Source organism: Chrysoperla carnea, chromosome 5 (genome assembly GCF_905475395.1).
Source record: "Chrysoperla carnea chromosome 5, inChrCarn1.1, whole genome shotgun sequence".
NCBI classification, from domain to species: Eukaryota; Metazoa; Arthropoda; class Insecta; order Neuroptera; family Chrysopidae; genus Chrysoperla; species Chrysoperla carnea.
The window spans coordinates 27,774,223-27,781,827 of NC_058341.1; the positions used below are offsets into that span (position 1 = coordinate 27,774,223).

Consider the following 7,605-nt stretch of genomic DNA (forward strand, 5'->3'; position numbering starts at 1 on the left):
TCGACTTCTAGTGTGGTACTCAACAAAGCTGCGTGTCTGTAACCCAACTCTTGTACAACTTCAAATTTCAAAGTTTTGGGCTACAGACTTTGTTGAGTGAAGGAAGATAAGAATCAGATTAAGAAAAAAACTAGATACTCATCGGCAGGCAACGTAAAAACTTACTGGACCGACAAACTAAAAAGGTAGCTGTTACACTAGATAAGGAGTACACCCACTCAAATTTTTGACTTGTGTTGCAAATAAGTCAAAAAATTTCGGCTTATTTGCAATACAAGCCAAAAATTTGAGTTGCAACACCAACATTAGAAATTTGAATAGTGGAGATCACAAAAAGATATTTGCCAACATGACAATAGGCTTAATTGCAGAACAATTTTAATTGTAAGTTTAAAATAAAGCCCGAGATATATTCGATATCTGCTAAATATACTTATTAAGAGAATGGCTGTAGAAAATATGTCACTGTATCACGATTAAAATTACTTTGCATTTTTTTGTCCAAATTTTTATATAGTCGAGTGTTCTCAGTTTTTCATCTGTATTTTTTTAAACATACATCTCACGATGCAGCTTAGTTGCTTTTAAGTTTGATTTAACGGATTATATTACATCAAAATGAACAGATATCACAAAAATTATGACTACGATATTCATAATGCAATTTTGTAAAACATTGACTTTCTATCAAAATCTAAAAAGTATGCAGTCATAGTCGAATTATTATTATTTCCACATAATAGTTTATAAATTAACCAATAAATATTCACTTTATATTTTTTTTGGTTATATTAATAAATAATTATAAATTTGACAATATTAACAAAAACATTTTTATTTATATATTTATTTGTATTTAAATTGAAAATAATTATAATCAAATAACAGCAATTCTTTAACAATATAATAGAAAAAAAAAACTGTATAAACATTACAAGATGAAAAAATTATTATTTTTTTAAAACTGTATTCACACCTAAAGAAATTAATAAATTAAAAAAAAAAAAATAGGAGAAGAAAAAATAGACACATTTTCTGTTAATTTTGGTGTAATGTTTTTTTTTTTTTTATTTACGTTATTAAGAAATAAATAATTTATTATTAAAAAAAAAAATACAGTGAAATTGTGTTAACAAACAAAACGATGAAATATCATACAAGTAAAGTTTACAAAATTTAAAAAACCCTCGATAAATTTTTCGGGTGCGGAACCCTAACACTAGAACTTCAAACATATCTAAGAAGACTCTTCATTAAATTACCGTTTTCCTTACAGTTTCTTTTCTAAACTAAACCAATTTTGAGAACATCGCCAATTTTTAGTTTTTCCCGGTACGAAACCCTAAACTCGCATGTAAAACATAACTATGAACACTCTCCATTAAATAACCTTTCAAACGAAACTAAAATCAAAATCGGTTCATCCGTTTAGGCGCTACGATTTCACAGACAAACAGACTCACACACACATAGCGGTCAAACTTATAACACCTCGTTGTTTTAGTTCGGGAGTGAAAAATAAAAAGAAACTTTATCTAGCACAGACCGTAAGCGGGAAATATATACATCGCGTTGAATTTTGGAGCGAAATTAGGAATATATGTTCATTGGACAATATTGTTCAATTTATGAACTAAATGCTGCATACCGGGGAAAATGTGGGGACATCTAGGTAGACCTGCGCAAAAAAATTGGCAAATACCTGAAACTTGAAATTTAGAAATAGCTTCATTCATGGGAACTTCCTTTAACCCAGACCCTACGGTATCTGGGATTATTATTTTATTTCTAATACCGAAGTGTGGACGATTTTATGATAAATGTCACACTTACCTGAGCAACTTGTTTTTAATCCAAGACATCAAAATTTTACTGTAATATTTGTTAATAAAAAATCAAATAATAATTTGTCAAAATAAAAAATTCTCCCATGCTATAAACAAACACCTCTTTCCCAAATGATCATAATATTTATTTTAATAGTATTTTAAATATCTCATTCTTTTTTCAACCATTTATTTTTGGTATTTAAAGTTCATCGCAACTATTAAATTAAAACAAACTATAATAAAAAAAACATAAAAAAAAAACAAATCTAACAAAATAACGCAGAATATTCAAAAACAACAAAACTACACTCACTAATGGATTTTGTAATTGTGTTGTATAAGAAGTAGTTAATATTACAATGTTACCCAAAAAATAAAACATAAAGTGTCATCTGATAAAAAAAGGCTATGTCATACAATATTGTGTGTTCTGCAAAAAAAAAGTATGGTTGCCACACAACCTCTATATACCAAGTGAAAGGCCTGCCAATGTATACTAATCGTTAAGTTTACATATGGACATAGACATCTACCACGAGTACATGCGTTTAGCAATGTATCTAAATAAGAGGTATTATAGATGTTATATGAAATTGTAAAAGTTTGTCTTACAACGTCATGCGTCTTACTACTAGCTCAACGCGTATCGAAGTTTCAACACATGTCTATAACACCTCTTTCTTAGATGCATTGCTTAACGCATGTATTCTATCATCTGAACTTGAGGTTTTCTAGCTTTTACCAAAATTTTTTTTGTCTAACAGGATCACATTTTTAATACCAAGTAAATTTATTTTATTTGATTAAAAAAATACAGTTTGATTAAAAAAGTACATCAATAATATAAAGATTATTAACACATAAATTAAAAATTTAAAGAAATACCCGACACAACATCAGATCTGATCAATGCGTTTGGGCATCCGTAGCTTCTAGTCAGATGAAGAAATTTTGAATTTTTGTTTTTTGTTTGAAAAGTAATTTGATTAAGAGTGTTCTTGAACCTTTAAAGTTATTATCGCGTACTGAATCCTAAATTTCAACATAACTAAGAATACTCTCGATCGAATTACCTTTCAAACAAATAAAAATCAAAACCATTTCAACCGCTTAAGAGCTACGTTGCCGCAGGCAGACACACAGACCCGTTAAACTTATGACACCTTTCTTTCTTTGTAAGCCGGAGGTTAAAAGGTATGTTTTCCTACCCTCTTCGACCAATATAGTAAGGATATAAAGAAATTGAAAAGCCTGTAAAGAAGTGTAAATACTAAAATTATCCCTAAAATTCCTAAAATATTTCTTATCTAAGTGTTAATAGTCTGTATACAGAAGTAACTTAAAGGTAACTAATGAGAAACAAAAAATAAAAAATATTTGTCCCGTTAAAATGACACTTCGGTTAGGCTATGTATTTTGTGTACATATACATAGCTTTTAATAGCATACATCTGATCATATCTGATTATTAATATCAATTAATTTTAAAAATAACACATAATTTTTGTTACCTTGAGTATTTTTTTTATTGTTTTTTCACAAAAAGATACTTCCGGAATAGAATTTCACATTCTTAACATGAAATTCTGTGATTTATTATTTTAATACTGTTTTTATGTTTTATTATTTGGTAACTTTAGGTCTTCTTGACATTTTTTATACCGTTAGGCATGTTTTAAGTGAAAGTAAAAATATTTATTTCTAAGGTCCATTCAAGTTTAACAATTACAGAAAAAATTAATTATTATAATTGAACTATTTTTTTATAAATTTAAAAGGTACCTCCTATTAATTACACAAGAGTGCCATTTGGCCAAATTATTTTTATATTTTATAGCATTTAGAGCGTGGTCCGTGGCCATACAAATAGTTCATACGTTTTTGTAGGTTTTTCGAATTATATCCTAAATTTCTGCCCCCGACTCTCTGAAGGCCCAATACAATAAACATGCGTTTGAAATAAGATTGCCAAAAGTACTTTTGTTACGTAAAGCCTAAATAAGCTTCTATTTGAGCTTCTAATTCTAAATAAGCTTCTAATTCTAAAAAAGAAACGTTATATTTCAAATGGTTCCGAAAATTTTCAATTGTACGACAGCTTTAAAATATTAACGAAAATGATCGATTTTTTGGATATTTTAATAAAAAGATACAATTGAACAAAAATATGGGTTTTTTCTTGGACACTTTATTTTGTAAAATATGGGCCAAAAGGACTTTTTATTTTTATCAACTTATCTTCTTGTTAGAGTGAGATGAAAGCCGAATACTCATTTAGTTAAACTTATTATTTTCTGGACTCTGTGAAGGCTTAGCGCCTGTTAGACTTCATCCTGAAAGAAAAGCATGTACTTTTGATCGATAACATATAAGAGAAAAGATGTTGCAGATGCATTTCTAAGATTTTGTCACGGTAAAAAACAAAAATTTTTTAAATTCGTTCCTCCCACTAAAGTTCAGTACTCCTAAATAAATTTTTTTCGTATACAAAAATCAATTTACGTAATTTGCAAAAATTGTTTATTTGTGCTCAGTGAAGCTGATTTTGGATCCATCATTTTTATAAAGCACAATCTTTTGCCATGAAAAAAATATTATTTTTAATTTGAAACGATGTTATCCAATAGATTTAACTAAAGAGCGAATCTAAGTATTTTTAACGTGTGTATGCGATACTTACTCAGCAATCAGACTCTGTATAAATGCTATGTGAAGAATGATCATGTGGTGGGTCTCTTCTAAATGCATTTAAACGTCACATTCAATTCATCTAAGTCCATGTCGCTTGTTGGGGTATAGAAAAGTCATATTTCTTATTTCTTATTCCGTGACTAATAATTTTAGTGCGTTTCGAATTTCATTTTATAAAATACATATAATATATGGTAGCGTAGAATATATATATACATATATACAATATTTTATATTATATTCATTCAATTTCAAATTATATTTGAAATTTCTCGATAGCAAATTCTTAATTTCATCCTAAAAATCAAAACTATATTCTTTGAATTTTGTCAAACATTTTACGTTTCAGAATGTGTACAATTTCTTAACAATTTTGAAATATTACGAAAATAATTATTGGCAAAAATGAAAAATAAATACATTTATAAAAAAAGGGGGTGGTTGACCGCTATGTGTGTGTGTCTGTTTGTCTGTCTGTCTGTGACATTGTAGCGGCTAAATGGATGAACCGATTTTGATTTTTTGGTTTTGTTTGAATAATAATTTAATGGAGAGTGCTCTTAGCTTTGTTTCAAACGCGAAATTAAGGTTCCGTACCCGAAAAAACTAAAAATTATTGATGATTTTCAAAATCGGCTTAGTTTTGAAAATGCTTTAAGAAAAAAGGAAATTTAATAGAGAGTGTTCGTAGATATGTTTCAATGCGAGTTTAGTGGTCCGTACTCGAAAAATTTGTCGAGGATTCCTGTTAAAATATACTTGGGGAAAATTTTGGTTGGTTTATATTTTTCCAAAGGATTTAAAGTATCCACAGATTTTTTATAAACATTTTACAGAAGCAATTCAGAGCTGTTCTATTACATTTTGAATATTCCTTGAAAGATTTACATAGACTTGATGTTTTGTGACGGTTAATAGAAAAAAACGAAGAAAAACTGCGTATTATGTCAATTGACACAACCTCAACAACCTTACTACAAAAACTAAGTTTTAAAAGTGTGCTTGTGGCAGTCACTGTTACCAACTATGTTTTTGGTCGTTCGAATAAACTGGGAAATATTTCCTCAGGCCATTCAACACCAAATGAAGAAAACCTTTAACTCTTAATCTTACCATAAGTGTGCGAGAATAGTATATTATCGAGTCATGTTTTCTATTAATTGAATATTCAAAAAAGTTTGTGGTTGACTAGAAGATTTATTTTGCCTAATCAGAAAAAATCATTGGTTTTACTTCTTAGGATCATAGTTATCAAAGTATATTCGGTGCAGAGCTTACTTCAATACTATATGTTAGACCGGCCGACTTTTGCCGTTCTTAGATACCACCAAACATCCCATTCAGTACCTACACTCAGTCTTAATACACTTTTGTCCTTTTTGAATAAACTATTTTACTGTATTTTGCCTTAAATATTTTATAACAATTGAATTCTTTTTTTTTTTCAAAAAAAAGTGAATACATCACAGCAAAAATACTCAGGTGGTCTTTGTTACATTATTTCGAACAATTATGTATATTTTTTGAACAAAAATATCAATGATAGAGACAGAGATAGACGTATGAGCGTAAACAATAACAAAGGACGTATTATAGTATTTTAATGTATAATTGTTTCTGTTTTTCGTTTTTTGTTTTTATTGAAATGTTTCTTAATTAAAATGTATATAAGATATAATGACAAAATCATCATTAAGCTTATTATATAGGCAAGACTTAATCATGACAATCAGTCAAAAATGCTTAAGACAACTACCGATAATAAATTTCAGGTTTGATTTGCAGTTCCCATGTCTGGTTATACATAATAATTACAAAAAATTTAATATTCGAAAAGAGAATTTTTTACAAAAAAATAAACAAGTTAACACTTTAAATACCATGATATTAGAATCTATAATAAAATCTTATAAAAACATTTTAAACCTCTACTATTTTCTTGAAACTCTACCACTTGTTTTCTGAAATAGGAAATTACCACTACCTGATATAAGAGAACATAGCACAAAAATATTAATAGGTACTGATGATGAGACTTTAAAAACATTTTATTTTAATTAGTTGATTTTGCTCTCAAAATAAAACCATCCTCCTAAGGCCCAGAGTGTTAAGAACAAGGTAGTAATTATAAGCCCAATATTCAATTTTTTTGCACAAAATAAATATTTGCTTTAATGCCCAGTGATATGTTCATGTTTAAAATTGTTGCTATTTCATTACGATATTTTAATTTAAATTAAAGCTATTATACGTCATTATACAATCATAGAAACTGTTGTGAGGTAGTGCAATTATATTCACAGGCAGCGTGGCCGAGTGGTCTAAGGCGCTGGTTTTAGGCACCAGTCCGAAAGGGCGTGGGTTCGAATCCCACCGCTGTCATATACCTTTTTTTTTAAATTTAAAAGTAAAAGTAACAAGTATTAGAATTCACTCAACCTACGTAATCTATTAATTTTTATGAAAATTTATTTAAATGTCTCCCATAAAAAGAATTATATTTTATCAAAAATGCAATAATTTCGTGATTAACCCTTATGTTAGCAACCGGGTACCAGGGTACCCACCGCGGTGTATTTGTATGAATAGCTCAAAGAAAATTCAATATTTTATTTTTAGCCCTCGAATCGTCGTTTTTTAACTCAAAATAAAGTTAGTTGTGAGTGCATTTAATTTATTTACTTATTTTTTTTTTTTTAAAGAATCGCGAATGAACATTTTTGAAGATGACGGAGAAAATATTATTCGTACAATAATATCTTAACTACTTGGAATATATACTTGGAAAAATGGAACAATTATTGAAATTTGAGTTGGCCCTTGCTTATTTCCTAGTAATTTTTGGGTGTATTTATTATTAAGATCCCAATCAATCATAAGTTTCACAATCAACCCAAAGAAATACAGCAAATGTAACTCGGTTCAAATATTCTGAACGTTTGCCAGGTAAACCCTGTCATCCCATAACCGAGATTGGTTTTATTTCGCGTGTTATGAATGGACAGAATAAGTGAGAAAAAGGAAGGTAAAGGCTGTAATGCAATGATATTTGTTTTTAAAGTTGATATTGGTCAGTGAAGCGGGT

General features: G+C 28.7%; 1 non-coding gene across 1 annotated transcript; it reads left to right on the forward strand.

The window, feature by feature from the left end:
- Positions 1 to 6,822: 6,822 nt before the first annotated feature.
- On the forward strand, positions 6,823 to 6,902 carry Trnal-uag. The gene has a single exon. It is a non-coding gene; the product is annotated as a tRNA-Leu (tRNA).
- Positions 6,903 to 7,605: the final 703 nt, after the last annotated feature.